This window comes from Rhincodon typus, chromosome 15 (genome assembly GCF_021869965.1).
Source record: "Rhincodon typus isolate 14 chromosome 15, sRhiTyp1.1, whole genome shotgun sequence".
Classification (NCBI taxonomy): Eukaryota; Metazoa; Chordata; class Chondrichthyes; order Orectolobiformes; family Rhincodontidae; genus Rhincodon; species Rhincodon typus.
In genome coordinates this window covers 18,686,824-18,705,528 of record NC_063346.1, presented here as the reverse complement: position 1 = coordinate 18,705,528, position 18,705 = coordinate 18,686,824, and the positions used below count along the sequence as shown (strand labels likewise).

Here is an 18,705-nt window from a genome sequence, read left to right as displayed (position 1 = left end):
GATGATCTTGGATCCTGGATCAGTACATGGGACTATGATGTTGTGGCCATTACAGAGACTTGGTTGAGAGAGGAACAGGACTAGCTGCTCAACGTTCCGGGGTTTCATTGCTTTAAACAAGGTAGAGAGATAGAGGAGTTGTTTTACTAATCAGGGAGACTGTTACATCTGCATTCAGGGAAGACATACTGGAGGGCCCATCCACTGAGGCAATATGGGTAGAGCTCAAAAATAAGATGGGTGCAATCACTCTGATAGGATTGTGCTATTGGCTCCACAACAGGCACCAAGACATTTAGGAACAAATATGTTGGCAGATTATGAAAGGATGCAATAAAAACAGAGTTGCTGTAGTGAGTGACTTTAACTTCCCCAATATCGACTGGGACTTTTAGGATAGCTGTGAATAAGAATAAGTCAGGAACTTGTGGCAAGGTACTAAATTGGGGGAGGGAAAGTTACATCAGCATTGGGGAGCAGCAAGGGATTGTTAATTAGGAGGAGCTGTTATCAAGCGAGTCCATATTTGACACGTGGGAATTGTTTAAAGACCTGCTGATGAAAGTTCAGGACCAGCATGTTCCAGTAAGGAGGAAGGACAAGGATGGCAGGGTAAGGGACCCGTGGATAACGGGGGAGATTGTAAATTTAGTCAAAAAGGAAAAAGAAGCATTCGTAAGGTTTGGGAAGCTAAAATTAGACAGGGCTCATGAAGAATATAAAGAAAGCAGGAAAGAACTCAAGCAAGGAATTAGGAGACCAAGAAGGGGCCATGAAATGAGAAGGGGCAATGAAACGACCTTGGCAAGTAGGGTTAAAGAGAATCCCAAGGCATTCTATATATACATTAAAAACAAGAGGATAACTGTGGAAAAGGTAGGACCACTCAAGGATCAAGGAGGGAATAAAAACCAAAAGAACTGCGGATGCTGTAAATCAGGAACAAAAACAAAGTTGCTGGAAAAGCTCAGCAAGTCTGGCAGCATCTGTGGAGGAGAAAACGGAACTGAGAACTGAGGAAGGGTCACCGGACCTGAAATGTTAACTCTGTTTTCTCCTACACAGATGCTGCCAGACCTGCTGAGCTTTTGCAGCAACTTTGTTTTTGATCAAGGAGGGAACTCGTGCTTGGAGGCAGAGGATGTGGGTGAGGTTCTAAATGAGTACTTTTAATTGGTATTCACCCAAAAGAAGGTAATAGAAGATAGTGAGATTTGTGCAGACCTTGCTCATATGCTAGATCATTTTGAGATCAAGAAAGAAATGGTGTTGGGTTTCTTGAGCATTAAGGTAGATAAGTCCCCAGGGCCTGATGGTATCTACTCCAGGTTATTGAGAGAGGCAAGGGGGGAGATTGCTGGGGCCTTGATCAAGATTTTGTATCCTTGCTATCTACTGGAGAGGTTCTGGAGGACTGGTGAGTAGTTAATGTTGTTCCTCTGTGCAAGAAGAGAAATAATGATAATCAAGGAATCTATCGGCCAGTGAGTCTCACATCGGTGGTTGGGAGCTATTGGAGAGAATTATTAGGGATAGGATTTATGTGCATTTGGAGAAGCATGGCCTAATTAGGGACAATAAGCATGGCTTTGTGCAGGGCAGGTCATGTCTTACTAACTTGGTTGAATTTTTTTTGAGGTGGTAACGAAGGTGATCGATGATGGTAGAGCAGTGGATATTGTTTACAGGGATTTTAGTAAGGCTTTCAACAAGATCCCTCATCCAGAAGATTAAGATGCATGGGATCTATGGTGACTAGGCTGCATGGATTCAGAATTGGCTTGCCCATAGAAGGTAGAGGGTAGTTGTGGAAGGATGTTTTTCAGGCTGGAGATCCATCGCTAGTGGTGTTCTGTAGGGATCCATACTGGGCCTCTGCTGTTTATGATATATATCAATGATTTGGATGAAAATGTAGATGGGTGGGTTAGTAAGTTTGCAGACAATACAAAGATCAGTGAAGTTGTGGACAGTGTAGAAGGTTGTCAAAGGATACAGCAAGACATAGATCAGTTGCACTTATGGGCAGAGAGATGGCAGGTGGAGTTTAATCTGGGTAAGTGTGAGGTGCTGCACTTTGGGAGATCAAATGTTAAGGAAAAGTATGCAGTTAATGGCAGGACCCTGAATAGGATTGATATACAGAGGCATCTTGGGGTTCAAGTCCATAACTCCCTGAAAGTGGCCATGCAAGTAGATGGGCTGGTAAAGAAGGGGTATGGCATGCTTGCTTTTATTGGTCAGGGCACCGAATACAAGAGTCAGGATGTCATGTTGCAGCTTTATAACACTTTGATTAGGCCATACTTAGAGTATCGTGATCAATTCTGGTCGCCACATTACAGGAAGAATGTGGAGGCTTTGGAAAGGGTGCAGAAGAGGTTTGCCAGGATGCTGCCTGCATTAGAGGGTATGAGCGATAAGGAGAGGCTAGAAAAACTCGAGTTGTTTTCTCTGGAGCAGCAGAGGCTGAGGGAAGACTTGATAGAAGTCTTCAAAATTATGAGATGCATAAATAGAATCTTTTTCCCAGAATTGAAATGCCTAATACTAGGGGGCATGCATTTAAGGTGGGAGGGAGAAAGTTCAAAGGAGATGTGAGGGGCAAGTTTTTTTTTAACGCAGTGGTAGGAGTTTGGAACATGCTGCCAGCAGTGCTGGTGGAGGCAGATACGATAGGGGTGTTTAAGGGACTTTTAGATAAGCACATGAATATACAAGGAATGGAGGGATAAGGACCAACGGCAGGCAGAAGGTGTAAGTTTAATTTGGCGTCATGTTCAGCACGATGGCCAAATGGCCCATTTCTGTGCTGTACAAGTCTATGCAATGGTTCCTTAATTGTTTAACTTCAACTGATTCCTTTACATTTATATCAAAATCACTGATCTTTGTTGCTTCATAAGCTATGTCTTTTAAGTACAGTTGAAACAATATAAAATTGGAATATTGCCACTGAAAGATATTCAAATCCTAATAGTGCAAAGTTCTGATCAGTTGCTTGCATGTTAAGCATACAATTTGATTTCTACAATTATATCCATGACATCTGTATGCACTTTTAAGGTCAGGTTAGCAGATGCCATGGAATAGCTCAGATTCAATAAGTGGGCATTGGAAATATATTGAGGAGGCAGGTTATAACATTAATGGTGCCATTTTGGATCTCAGTGTTTGAGATAATACCCTCTCTTCTTCATATAGATCAAAACAGTACAGCAAGTACTCCACTATTGCTATTTCAAAGGATAATAAACCAATTTCTTCTGGCTGTTGGTTCAATTCGGCAATTGTTTATTTCTTTCTATTATAATTTCACATTGTTGGTCTATACAGGATATGGTGTTCAGAATTTTTTTGGAGATTTTAAGGCATCTGCACAGACCAGTTGCTCACAAACACAGAATGCAAAACACATTGGAGGAAAACAGAGTGTATCCGGAGAAAGACAAGCTGGTGGAAGAGGGAGGAGGAGTTGGAGGAGGTGTGAGAAAGGCTCACTGCAAGAGGTTATATCCACATTAGGTGCTCAAGAGGCATTTCACCTTCTGGAATGTTAGTGTGAAAAAGGATGTGCAACATCTACACTTCAATAAGGATTCCCAAACTGAAATCTTCCACCAGCTGCAGCCATAGTTCACTATCTTAGAACTGGACAGTGATTCCATTGCCAGTGGCTATGGAGGTACTTGATGGTGATGACCTTTGCTATGTTGTGCTCCTTCAATATAGGAGTGCGTGATATTTGCAACACCTCACAATTTTACCTCCACCGTTATGTAAGGGAGTTACTGAGCCACTCTGTTCAAAGAGAACCAGCGAGCAGAGTAGTAACACAGCTTTGCCAGAAAATGTAGGTTTCCTTATGATGCAAGGTGATATTGTTTTCAAAACAAATTTAAAAATCAAACCATCCCCATTGCATTCAAAAGTTACCTATTTGGTGGCACAGTGGCTCAGTGGTTAGCACTGCTGCCTCACAGCTGCCAGGGATTCAGGTTTGATTCCAACCTTGGGCGACTGTGTGGAGTTTGCATATTGTCTCCGTGCCTGCATGGGTTTCCTCCGGGTGCTCTGGTTTCCTCCAACAGTCCAAAGATGTTCAGATTAGGTGGATTGACCATAGTGTCCAGGGATGTGCAGGCTAGGTGGGTTAGCCGTGGGATATGCAGGGTTACAGGGATAGGGTAGAGGGTTGGGCTTGGGTGGGATGCTTTTCAGAAGGTCAATGTGGACTCGATGGGCCAAATGGCCTGCTTCCCTATTGTAGGGATTCTATGATTTTAATCAATATTTTGGCTTCTGCTAGTACCTGTCTTCTCTGTTTTTTTCTGCCTTAGTGTCCCTGTAAAACACACAATTGCAGCAGCATATCTGGTGAAAGGCTGCTGACTTTCAGTGAAGGAAACTACAGATGGCCTTCAATGGTGTCTTTGTAGAACTCTGAGCCGAGATGCATAGTCTTGGCATGGAATGGCAGCAATTTGGTTGACTGACTAGTTAAAGGCAATTGCAAGGGTGCTGTTAAAGTGACAGCACTGGGTGGATGAATGCTTTCTTTTTGAGAGATAACTGCATTTATTTGCCCCATGTAACCACTGTGTGTCTCCTTGAGTGTGCCTTCAACAATCATAGTATTGTGTTTGCTGGACTTCTGTGATTACCTGAAAGCTCTTTTGAATATTTGTCTTCACACCCATGATGGCAACAGTCTAATCTTCCACTGCAGTGTTGGATATCTGATGGAAGCTGCTCATGACATAGTGGAAGCTGAGACATCGGCTCTCAGACACTACGTTGTGATTGTGTTCACAAATGTGCAGAGGGCATTGGCCACTATTTCCACAATGGAAAGAATTAGCCCAAGTTCTTTGCGAAGTTGGTGTCAGACTCTCCCGCCTTTCTTGACTTTTACTGCAGACTCTGGCAGACGTCCCAATGCACCAAGCGTTTTATTGTATGCACCTGTCAAACTTCTTCTATAGACTGCCTCACCTGTGTCCTTGCAGTGTACCTTGCGTGTGACCTTACCCCCTTCTGCTGAGCTGACATCTGCATTGCATTTGCCTCATGTCATCGCTGCAAGCCCCTCTTGTCCAGTGTCTCACCATGTCTACTGACTGTGTGAGGTAGTGATAAATGTGCCATCATTGATAGAGAATATTGGTGGGTGAGTGATGGGGCGTGACAAATTGAGCATTAGTCGAAGCTTGCAATATTGTTTGTACCATATGGTATTAAAGATGCATTTGCCAACCCTGAGCACTCGTGAGATCTTTGAACATCTTGCAGCATGACTATCTGCTCACCCTGCCTTCAGTGCATATATTTTGAGGGCCTTCTGGTGCCCTGCAGCTGTACAATATCTATCATCCATTGCACCTCTTCCCACTGAGGCCTTCAGTGTGGCATCTGAAGATCTTGGAATACACTCTGTCCCATGTTGTGTCGTTTGTCTGTTTTTCTATGATTGATTCATTAAAGACTCCCAACATTTGTTGAAGCCATAATGCACCTCCACCTTCGGGTTGTAGGAAGACTTTGGCTGGTGTCAGTCAATCAGGCATTCAGCCTCTCAATGGAACAGTTAGTGCTGGCTGGACACTGAATTCATGTCAAATATTAGACAGATTCACATACTGTCTGTGCTGCAGTTAATGGACATGGATTAATTATGCTTCATGATCCCCAGTACTAGTTTCAGAGACACTTTAATTTACCTTCCCCTTTTAATTTACAACTTAGTGGTTTGTTTTTCCATCTCACTGTCATCTTTAAATTCCCTCAGCATCCTTTTACATTTATCTGTCTCCTGTGTCTTATTTTGAATTCCCAAAAGTCTCTCTGAATTTCTCAATGTTTTATATCCTAATCTGTGTTTATCTTCATGTCTTTCATCCTCCCCCACCCTCTATGATGCTTTCAGGTTTCTCATTCCAGGCTTCACCGAAGATGAATATCTAGTCCCAAGTGGTATTTTATTTCAGTTCCCTATCATCTGTGGCATACGTGCAGTGTGGAAAACTTGTATCTGCTGTCAGTGATTCACAATGGCAGCCCTTCAACAATTGATGTCACCTCACCTAGCCTGAACGGAGAGATGAAAAAGACTTTCTCAGTTGCTTTCTAGAATAACTATTCATTTATTTTGTACTCTTGCTTACATCAACTCTAGGATTATGTTTAAATAAAAACTTGGTGACAAAATTGCCTCCCTTCTACTATGTGTTAATTGATATCAATGTCATTTGGCAACAGTTCCAATCAGTTTTTTCATATAATTTGCATTGGACAACGAAAGAGGCCAAAAGAACCGAATTCTATTCATCCTCGGCTATTAATAGCATTGCAGCTATGAATATTCCAAAATTTTGTGCCAACAGAATAACATCCTGACAATCTTTTTAAAAAAAAAATTTCCTTGAAGTAACATCTTACACAAGTTTCAGAACGCCTCAAAATGCAGGTAAAGTTGACGTACCATTAGACATAATTGGCTGGAATGGCACAGCAGCTTGAAGGGCTGACTGACTTACCCCTGTTGTTATTTTCCTAGTTGAATGAATTGTGTTGAATTAATGTTGGGAAGTTAACATTATGGAAAATGCCCAGAAGAAAATGTCAGTGAAACGATATAAGTTTAAAAAGGAGTTAGAAAAATGCACTATTTGGGATGGTGGATAATGTTAATTGATACATTTAAAAAATAACAAAAACTTGTATTTGTATGTATTTCATTTGTATGTAACAAAATTAACACAACCCCCAGTGCTTCATGTGACCATTGTAAAACAAACTGCGGCACTGAGCAGCATTCAGAAATTTTAGGCAGATGATCAAAGAGATAGGTTTTAAAGCATGTCTTAAAGGAATAAAGTGCAAGAGGATGTTTTATAGCTGTAGCTTAAGCAACTGAAGGTACAGTCACTATTTATTGAATAATTATTATTAGGGGATAAAGAAGAGTCCAAAACTAGAGAAGCGTAAATACGCTGTGGGTTTTGGAACTGGAGATAACAGTGATAGGGGGCAAGGCCATGGAGGGATTTTAAAATATCGGAGGGATGAAAACAAGGAGTTCAGAGTGAAGGTCGCCTTTAGCAGAATGATGAAGGTATTTGAAGTATGTATTTCATATAAATGGTTAATGAGCAAGGATTTCTGTTTTTACCAGAGGTAACAGTAGAAAAGGGAACTGTAACATCATTCAAAAGGGAAATGGATAAATATGTGAAAAGGAAGCATGCAAAACAGTATGTGGGAAACGGTTGGAAAATAGGATCATAGATTATAGAACTGGCACAGATATAATGGGATTAATTGGTTTCCATTTGTGCAGTAAAGAGTACATTCCACGATCATATCTGTGCATACTTCAACTCTTCCGTGGGTAGGGTAGCCAGAAAATGAATCAAGCCACAGTTAAGGAAGTTATCCTAATATGTGCTTCCATATATTTGCATTGCTTCGCTGGTCTTTTTATTGCCGATGGATTTTTCCTGATTTCAATTATATATTTTGTCTCACTGCTCCACTTTAATCATAACTTGATTGTTAAATTTGTTCTAAAAATGCCTATCATTTACCAACAGGGAGTTGTTCACACTTCTCAAACACCTGCTTGTTCAATTCAATAAGGAGTCTCATTGTAATGTTGCCATAATTTTCCAAGGCAATAAGCAAATAAAAAGCAATAATTAATGAATATTTATAATCATAGTCTGTGGTCCTACTATACACTGTAACTAACTGAAACAATGCTGCATAAAATAGAAAGTTCACAATTTACACAGATAATATAACACAAACAGAATTCCACAAATTAAAGTAAGCTGCCCGTTAAGGTAGGCAAATCTATGGAATAATAAGGTAATTGTTGATATTGAAGATCAAGAAGAAATTTTTATTGTTTACTTATCAATACAGAGTTATAAGAGACAAGTGTACAAGAATGATACCTTGACTTCAGGGATTGTTATGATGAAAGAATATAAATATTAGACCTGATTTATCCAGCATTTAGAAGGTTAAGGGGTGATCTGATTGAAGTTTTCACGATGTTAACAGGGAAAGGCAGGGTAGATAAAGATAAACTTTTCCACTTGAGGATTCTAGAACTGGGGGGCATAGTCTAAAACTTTGGACCAGATTTTCAGAAGAGATGTCAGGAAGCACTTATAAACACAAAGGGTGGTAGAGGTTTGGAACCTCTTCTGTATGTGGCAGTTGATGCTAGCTCAGTTGTTTTGTTCTAAATCTGAGATAGATAATTCTTTTGTAAGACAAAAGTGTTAAGGTATATTGCCCAAATAAAGACATATGGAGTTAGGCAACAGATCAGTGATGATCTCATTGAATGGTGGAACAGGATCCAGGGGCTGAATGGTCTACTCCTGTTCCTTTGAGTCTGAAACATTGGATCAGGGGTAACACAGTTATAATGCTTCTGGGACAGAAGGTCTTGATTTAAGTTTGACCTGCCACAGAGGTATGTCATTACATGTCTGAACAGATTGATTGATGATTTCTTTTGTTCAAAAAAGAGCTAGGAAAAAAACAATAGTCAATTAGAACTTGCTTCCTTCTGGCTTAATCTGTCATCCTATTTTGAATGAGTTAAAAATTGAACTCTCTTTCCAGCTCAGCCATGTACTCATTATAATGATTGACTCTACATGCAGTTTTCCCTTTATTGCACAGTCAATTAATTACCATGGTAATCCAATTAAAAATAATTGGGCACATCATGTACATTATTTCCTAACAGTTCAGAACAAAAATGAAGAAATCCCCACCACCTGTGTGACAGGAAATTTGCCAGTGGTGCCAAAGCCCTACTTTGTTTCAATGAATTATTAGGATCTTTCAAAACAAAAACAATTAATGACCCAAAGAAAATGTTCCTACTTATATATTTTCATGCATATGTAGCTTAGTGAGTGGGTAAGTGCAATGTACATTTTGTCTCAAGTTAATTTCAGTTTAAATGAGGATCATTTATTCTTCACATGGCACTTAATATTATTGGCAATGCTATGAGGGTGTAGAATTCAGGTTTTAGTATGGAGTAGTGTTGGTTTCGATTTGTAGCCTAATCTATATCTAACCCTACACTTGTCCTTCAGTGTTTTATGTGGACAGTGTGGGGTTGATGCTGGGGACCGCTGGAGGCGGCCTGTTTGATAGTACTGTTGATGACATTTTCCAGCACTTTATTAATATAGTCCTTTCTGCTAGTATGTGTGTTTCATCAAGGCGAATCAGCTGTAATGTGATTGATGAATAAGTGAACAGTTTGTAAAATGGGAACTGTCGCATACGTGTGTTGGCTATTACATAATTCCATCCCCACAACTTTAAGTGTCGTGGTGCGTGGAGGAATACAATGTTTTACGCTGACAGTCTCCACGTTGACATCACATGTTCAGTTGACTCATGTTTTTATGAAGTGTTCTTTGAGAGGTACTCTGTAATTTTCATTCCTTTTTTTTTAAAATTTTGTTGTCTAACCCATAAATATGGGAGAACAAAGTAACAAGTATATTTACAAGAAGCATCCTGGTGATATAATTGTGGGTGGTGAACGTAACAGGCTATAACACTGGAAGAGAAGCTGGATGTTATAAAACATTTTGAATGTAATGAAAGAACATGTGATATTGTTCATGCAATGGGGATAAAGGAGTCATGTTTAGAGACAATGCAGAAAAGATTAAAGCAAGCTGTACTGCTGGAACAAGCCTGAGTGCTAGCAAATCTGAGAGATCATGGCCAAAGGAAATTGAGGAGAGGAAGCAGTTTCTAAGTGTATGGATAGAAGATGAAACGAGAAAGTGATCTGGGACCAGCTTTCTCACCATAAAAGAGAAAACTTTATCAATTTGTGAAAACCTAAAGAAAAAAAAGCTCAAAATTCTGCAGATGTGCCGGCCTTTCATGCTAGGCTGGTTTTCTGGTTTTAAGGACCGCTATGCTTTTCATAATATAAAGTTATGTGGCGAAGCTGCTAGCGCAGATGAGGACCGTGCAATGATATTTCCTGATGTCAGTAAGGACTGCTTGTGTGAAGTTTGGTGGACGCTGCTTCCAGATTTTATTCATGATTTTTAAGGCTTTGAACCATCAGAGGAGCTCCCAAGAATCAAAGAACATTGTGTTGTTCTTGCAAAGCAAATTGGATTTGAAGAAGCGGAGAATGAGGATATTGAAGAACTGCTTGAGTCTCACTGAGAAGAAGTGTGTACAGCTGATCTGCAACAACTTGCTGCTGAGGGGGAAATTGAAGCTGGAGATGAAGAAGAAGAAGTCCAGGATACAGCACCATGAGAGCTTTCCAATTCTCTTTTGTCTTCTACCCTGAGGGAAGTTTAGAAGCAGTTGCAGCTCTTAGAAGACAATGATTACAATGCAGAATGCAGCAGGATAGCAGTTCATGGAATAAGGACTTATTTGGCACCCTATGAACAGCTTCTTTATAAAAGAAGAAAAAAGGGCAATGCAGCAAAAACTAGATGTCTTTTTTAAGCCAACACCCAAGGAACAGTCAGGAGACAATGAACCCAGCCATCGACTTCTGGATTAATTATTTTTTGTCCTCACCTGCAACCACAACTGCACCTGAAGGTGGTGACGATGACACTCAACAACCTTAAAATCACCCTCCTCCCTGATCAAGTTATCTTGGATTTTTTTTCAAGGTAAAGTGTTAAATTGACTGTATTTTTTCATTACTAGATATGAATTTAACATTTACTTAAACTGTGCTATCCTTTGTGTTTGGCTAACTAGTATATTTGATTCAATTTTGAGTAATTGGTGGTATGCCTCAACCCTATCTTTTTCCCATAAGCCCTGTGATTTTTATTGTGCAATTTTCTATCTCACGAGGTCGCACAAGAGCGCAACTATCACAGTGTAGCTGGAAGGACTGTATTTGAGAGTAGACTGGTGGGGCGGTAATTGGTCGGGTCGGATATGCTGATGGTCTGCAATTCCCCTGATGGCTTGTGATGACTGGATGGAACTGATTGTTGCCCAGCCTTCAGACTGTAGTTGGACATACTCCCTACTGTGAATGGCCCGAGTGGATGACTGACTGTGGCCGAGTCCCAAGACAGTGCAAATGAGTGATGATACTAGGATTCCCTGACCAACAGGGGGCGCCCCTCGACCAGACTGAGGACCAGCTCCCATCCACTATCAGACACAGCCATTTGGCTGAACAAACATGCCATGTTTTCTGCACATGTTGTGGTGCTAGCTTGATGTTGTGATGTGTCACACACCCATGCTCTCACACACCACTGCTCCCACGCACCTCCCTCCCCTAAACAGATCCCTACTAACAAGCATGGCAAGCATAAAAGCACATAAGGATACCAGTACTGACAGCCTTCAGTGTCCGGCTGAAGCATCAATGCACTAACCGGCCACACATGACATAGATGATGTGGCATGCAGGTTGGCACTGTGTGTAGGCACTAAGAGTGAGTGAGCAACCCTGAGATGGAGCCTAGTCCAATCCATGACCCAGTTGCCTGTCCTTACATATGAAGTTTCTTTACAGCAGCCTTTCAATGGTAGTTGCTGGTGTACCCTGGAATGCAATTTAGATCTTCCTAATGGCCCTCAGGTGGATTGGAGACGGTGCCATGAGCATTGTCAGGGGTCTACAAATATCAGTGCCAATTTCTGTGGATGAGGACTACATTTGGATGACTCCCATGGATCCTGCCCTGAGATGCTATTTGATGCTGAGCAACATGGAAGCTCTTCACACCCAGCGGTGAGCTAAATGTGTCAGAAACCTCTCTGACTTCCTTTTTGAGAATTCACAACATTTAGTTTGTTTGGTGCATTTGGTAAGGTAGGAAATTTAAAGGCGTGATGTGCCTTTAAGAAAGTGTTTAACAATCAACAATTCCCTTAATTGGCAACTCGCCTCTGCCGAATGGGAAAACTCACCTCACTGCTCAGCTAATGCATGAAGGATGCAGTGAGTTGTCCCTGATGTTGAGATGGGCCTCTCTGGACTTCCTGCACAATTCTGCCGCAAAGTTCGGCAGAGCCCATGTTGTTCAGGCTCCTATCAGAATCTGCCCAATGACTTATCCTGTCTATGATACACCATTTAAATGGGGCACTTAGTAGAGTTATAAAAGATTGTCACATTAGCGAAATGAATGTCATTTTAATACCATATACCAGACGAAGCAAGCTGGGATCAGCCATCCTTTATGTAAGATTCCTGTGTAGAATTAGAGCAGAAGAAAATGAATATTTATCATGTCTGCACTCTGTCATAATCTAATTCAGGAGTTCATCAGATGCACTATGGGATACCAGCTCTGTTATTTGTTTGGGTATTATTCCCCACTGAATTTTTTAGAAATATTAATGGTCACTGCTGTGATGGACATTGAGAAAATGGCTCAATTTCTGCAGCATGAGACCAAAAGATTGACAAGTTAGTCTGTATGCTCCAAAGATGAATAAATAGTTAAGTAGTAATAGTAATGATTGAAATGTAGCACAATGGTCATTATTCCATATGCTTTGACAGTTGGATATTGTTTATTTAGTGACACGGGCCTGATTTTTGATTCCATCCCATGAATAGAAATCCACTGAGTCTACTCGACTATTATATAGCCTTATTCAACTGAAGTGGACATTGGAGAAACAAACCTTTTTGAGGTCCATGCAGAAAAGGTTAAAAAAAATTAAAGGGAAAACTCTTGGGGTGAATGTTGCATTTACCAAGTACTGCTGGCAACTCAGGGTCCTGACTGTGAAATTGACAGCTTCTGAATGAGGGACCTCCCCACCTACCCAGGATTTGTAAGCAAACCTACCAGGGATTTCTTATATTCCCTGCATGGTGATTTCCCCCTGTCCAATGCTGGATTCATACTACTTGGCAGTGGAGTGTGAAGGCTGTCCATGTGCCTTCCCATCTTTGACTTAATTCAGTTGGAGGTGGGAAAATGTCTTAAAATTCCTTTGTTGCCTTGTCCCTCTGCGCACCCTATAGCCCTCCGAAATTGTAGCATCCATTCAATCCTGGCCCCAATTTTAATTGTTCGACCTCTGGTGACCGGGCCTTCAGTTGTCTGGGCCCTAGTCTCTAAGATTCTCTCCATAAGCCTCTCTGCTGCTCAACTTCTCCCAACTTTAAAAACCCACCTCTTCAACAAAACTTTAGTTTGTCCATCCTTAATGTCATCCTTAAGTAGTTCAAGCCAAAGTTTGTTGGTTTACATTCCTTTGAAGGGCCTTGGAACATTTGCCGACGTGAAAGGTGCCATATAAGTGTACGTTGTCATTGCCGTGCCCCCTCAGTTTACCTCAATGGTACAAAAAAAATGTTCACTCCCAGAGACATGCTGATTTACAAATTCAGTGTTACACTATGATGCTTTGGTTACATTTGTTCAAACCAGCCTCTTAAGAGCGCCTAACCTTACCAGTGTGGCAATGTACCACTTTCCACACAGCAGTCCATGTCACCTGACTAAGTAAAATTGCTCATTCGGTGCTATTTCCTTATGATTTCTCATAGGCACCTTCAACTAATAACAGTGGAAGTTGTGTATTTACAGCATCTCAATTTGTAAGTTTTCAATTTATTGCATTCTTGTTTCTTATATGAATTCAACGTTGAGTTAGATATTTGGTTGGTAAGAGGGTTGAGGGTTATGTGGTACAGGAAAGCAGAGCTGAGACAACAGTCATTTCAGCCATGATCTTATTAAATGGTGCAGCTGGCTGAAAGGTCCTTATGGTGCCCTCCTGCTCCTCAGTCCTAGCTTCCTATATTTGCTACAGGAGTTGATGTTCAAAATATATGCAAATCTTTCTACTGTATATGATCCACAGATATACAGACATATTTAAATGCAACATTGCGAATACTGAGTAAAATCTGTATGGATTCATATATTGTTTATTTAAACACAGCTGCATTCCAATCATCATAATGGCCAAGTCAGTTTTGTAGCGCAGTGATCCAAATTCTTTCCTTTTGCTTTATAAGCAGGTGGCTGTTTCCTGACAAGAGCAAGTATAATGCATCAATATCATATATTGACAAATATTGACATATTAGTTCAGGCTGTGATTCCTTATGCATGGGAAAGGCACATTACTGCTTACAAATTACAGCATACACTGACTTTTCAGAATGTAAACGCATTCTTGGAGTCACGGACTGATCGAGAAGCTGTTCCTTAATTACATTCTAAAAATTTTCTGATATGTTATTCTACCATTGTATCACACTTGAAGGTGAGCATTTTCATGAAAGTATTTCTTGCGCTCATTTGCCGAGTGGAATTTCAACCTATTTGTATTGCTGTTGTGTTATATGTGTTAAATTTCAGAGAATGGAATTTTAGCTGAATGTGTGCATCATTCATTTGCTATTGTCCCACAGCGTATAAGTTGAATGTTGCTTATTCTCTTATTTAAACTGCAGACTACTTTTTGGTATCTTAAAACTGTCTAACAGTGATACTATAAGTGAACACATCAAATTAATATGTTCAAGACTTGATTTAGAATCATCACACTCTCTTTCCATTGTGATTTTTGTCAACAAATTATTGTGGTGAGAACATTGGAGATGTATGTAATCTTAAGTGACAAAGCAAGTTACATGAGACTGTGGTCTTGTAAGTTAACCTTATTTTCATTTACAGCAAATGTAAGTGGATGCGCAGATAGTTCCAAAAATTAGAATTTAAATCAATCTCAAATAATCTGATGAACTCCAATGCAATTATTTTCTTACATCGTAAAACAGAATTACTGCACTTAACAGTGTTATGTGCACAGAATGTATCACTGCATTCGGAGTGCACAATTATTCCATGAACTGTATGCTAGTATGAATTGAGTAATCATACGTTTACTGATCTGCTTCTCATATCCTGGTATATTTAATTTCTATTCTGCTGATAGGCTCGCTATGATTTAAATAACTTCCTGCCTTCCTATTTAAGTTTGCAAGTTTTACATAAAATTAGTTTTTCTTTCAAACGGTGGCGTCAATTCAGTGAAATCAAAGATGACAAGTTTAGTATCATGAACTGATTCAGCTTGAAAATAAATGTTTTTTCGAAGGTTATCATTTTCATACAGAAACCTTTATTTAAATCTCAATACAACCAATATTCCATTTATTTTGTTTACTTTATTTAATGTGGAAATAATTCGGTATAAGAATACAGTTAATTGTACTTAGCATAAAGCAAGTTAAATTTATAGGGCATAAGTGCATGGTAAGTTGCAACATTTTGAAATTAATAGCCATTCTAAAGCAGATGGGAAACTAAAGTATAAATGGAAAATTACCACGCATTTTACTGAAGCCTGTTTGTTTTTTTTGTAAATAGTATGTGCAGGATGCGATTTGCTGCAGCAGTTTTGTTGTAAATTCAGGATGAGATGTTACCTTATGTGCATTATGATATTATTATTCTGGACCTGAACTATATCACTCTGAACAGATATACAAACTCGAACAGGAGTCGACCATTTTGGCTTATGAGTCTATCACTGCCATTCAATAAAATCGTGCCTGATTTTAATTATGGCTTCAACTCCGTTTATCTGCCTGCCCCGTTATACTTTGATCCCTTGTTAGTCGAGAATCTATCTCCTTCCACCTTAAAAATATTCAATGATCCTGCCTGTACCACTCTCTTGGGAGAAAAGTGCCATAGACTCATGACCCTCTGAGAGAGAAAAAAAACTCATCTCTGCCTTAAAAATAGAGACGCCTTATTTTTAAACTGTCTCATCCAGTTCTATGCAAATGAATTAATCAGATTAAACTGACAGAAAATAGTTTATTAAAATTATGTTAACAGACATCTCTTAAGATTTGAAGTTTATGAAAAATATGTTTTTGATTTGAATGAAATTAAGAAAATTTTCATGTCATGTCTGTGCCTTTAAGGAAGCACTACGGTCAATTTCCACTATGCTGTCAGTATCTTAACCACGGTGCCCCAACAATGAAACTGATTAGCACTTAGTGCATCAAACTGACCCTGAATAACCTTGCCGCACAGAATTCTGCCACTGCAGTCTCTCTGGACATGATAAACACAAAATGCAGAAATGACTGACATTTTTCTTTTAAAAGGTCTAATCCCAAAATGTTCACACTTCACTATCCTTCAAGGTTGAATCCAGCACCTTTAGGACATGCAGAAGTGAGAAGGATCAGTCTTTCCAAAATACAGGGAAGTTAATTTGTCTAATAGCATTATGTGATTTAAATGGACAGTTGAGTGACATAGAAGCAATCTTGCCAAAATCAGTATGTATGTCCGGGGAACTGTTCAGAAATTGTCAACATTATTTTTTTTAAACCAAATCACTATATTGAGATATGTAAATTGAATGTTCCTGGCTCTACTGATTGGATTTGGATAGTACTGTATGTTTGTTTATCCACTGTTAAATGATAAATTATTCTGTAAAGATAAAGATATTCAATCATATGGTTATTGAACTTTGTATGAATATTCATTATACAGTTCTATTTTAAGTTGTTCCTGGCTACTAAACAAAAAGTAGAAGTAATTTCCATAATTGAGAATTCAGAGAGTTGAATCTATGGCATGATGTTTTTAAAATAATTGAGGCTACATTGCACTCCCTTATTTGTACTGAAAAGATGATGTTGTGGCAAATGGTCTAGAATTCACACCTTGTGGTAAATCTGAATACAGGATCTGAATATCAATATTGATCACTGTGGGAACAGTCAAGAAAATGTTGTAGCACTGGATTAGCAAACCTTTGAGGTCATGATAAGGTGTGTAAATGGTTTTCATAAATCTGATAATGTGAGAATTAGAACATTGTTTAAAAACTCAACTGGCTTATGAATGTTCCTCAGGGAATGAAGCCAACTTTTCCTATCTTGTCTGCCTTCATGTGATTCTAACTAGCTCACATTGTGTGATTGAGTCTTAAGCAGGATTTAATGTTGGGATTGGCAATAATACCTACCAGAATTCAAGAACAAATAAAAGTGCTATAACTGTATATTTTAATTATAATAATAACATTTAAGGCATTTTAAATGTTGAAACACACATACCTTGGATTATTGATTGTACTTGCCTCTGATTCAGCAGGTTACTGGTTCAAATTTCATTGCAGAGCCTTAAATATAATCCTGGCTGATACGTTCAGTGCAGTATCAAGGGAGTACTGCACAAATGGAACTGCCCTTCTTTGGATCAGGTTTCAAACTGAGCTCGTGTCTTTCCTTTAAGTTAAACAACTAGCATTTGTATAGTGCCTTTAACATAAAATTTCTGAGAAGCCTTGTCATCAGGTGAAATATAACACTTAGACATGTAAGAAACTTATAGGGCATGTATGAAATTTGTTCCTAGACGTGTGTTCTAAAGAAACTGCAAAAGGTTTGAGGAAAGAAAGTGGGACCCCAGATTTTCACAACAATGGACAGGCTAACCATTGTGGCAAAATAAAATGGCAGAACTGGACTGAAACTGCAAGCTTCTACCTCCCAGCCCTGCTCCAGTTTATTAGCAAAGCAGTTGAAGGATGGGCACCAAGCTAGAGTGATTAAACACAAGAGGCCACAATTGGAAAAACATAGAGATTTGGGGGATTTCTGCAGCTTGAGAGGATGATACAAATGGGGAGGCAATGCAGTGTTTTGAAAATGAACCATATCAATGAAATGAAAGATGTTAATAAGTTCCATTATGCATTTCACAGAAGAGTTAAAAAAAGAGAATCCCCCAGATTTCTGACCAATATTTATCCTCGCAACAAATGCTGTTACATAGGAATAGTTCATTTCACCTGATCTAAAATTTTTATAACAATGTTCTTTCATGGTAAGGGATAAATATCTGCTTTGTCCCTAAGGTTCTTGAGTAGATCTGTAGCTTAGGTTGTGGATGTTTGGTTGGTTCGCTCGCCGAGTTGGTTCATTAGTTCGCAGATGTTTCATTACCCTGCTGGGTAACATCATCAGTGCAGCCTTCGATGAAGTGCTGTTGTGTTTTCCTGCCTGGTTTCTAAACTCTGGGGTCCATTGGATTTGATGACCTCGTTTCCGGTTTTCCTTCGCAGTGGTGTATATATAAGGACTAGTTCTGTGCGTTTGTTGATTGCCTTCTTGGTGGAAAACCAGGCCTCTAGGAATTCCCATTTGAACCACCAATTCCATTGGGACAACACCAGGAACCTAGGACAGGCAAACGGAGACAAGCACGGGAATTCCTATAGGCCTGGTTTTCCACCAAGAAGACCATCAACAAACACATAGTGCTGGACCCTATATATACACCACTGCGAAGGAAAACCGGAAATGAGGTAATCAAATCCAATGGACCCCAGAGTTTAAAAACCAGGTGGGAAAACACAACAGTGCTTCATCGGACGTTGCACTGATGATGTTGCCCAGCAGGGTAATGAAACATCTGCGGACTAACAAACCAGCTCGGCGAACCAACCAACGACAGCATCTGCTTTGTCCTATCATTGGACTTGTGCCAACTTTTAGGACTTGCAATGGAACCATGTAGAAATAATTAAATGGATTTCTCATTGGACCACATCAGTGGAAACTCCAAATTCCTGGTAAGGATCTGACACAGCTAATATTCTCTGAGCTTCAACAACAGATCAGGTGGTGGCATTTGAATTGAG

General features: G+C 39.7%; 1 protein-coding gene across 1 annotated transcript in view; it reads left to right on the top strand.

Annotated features, from left to right (window-relative positions):
• The window catches only part of cdh13 (cadherin 13, H-cadherin (heart)), a 1,009,596-nt gene that overhangs the window by 964,267 nt on the left and 26,624 nt on the right, over positions 1 to 18,705 (top strand). The gene's annotated exons all lie outside the window — the stretch shown is intronic.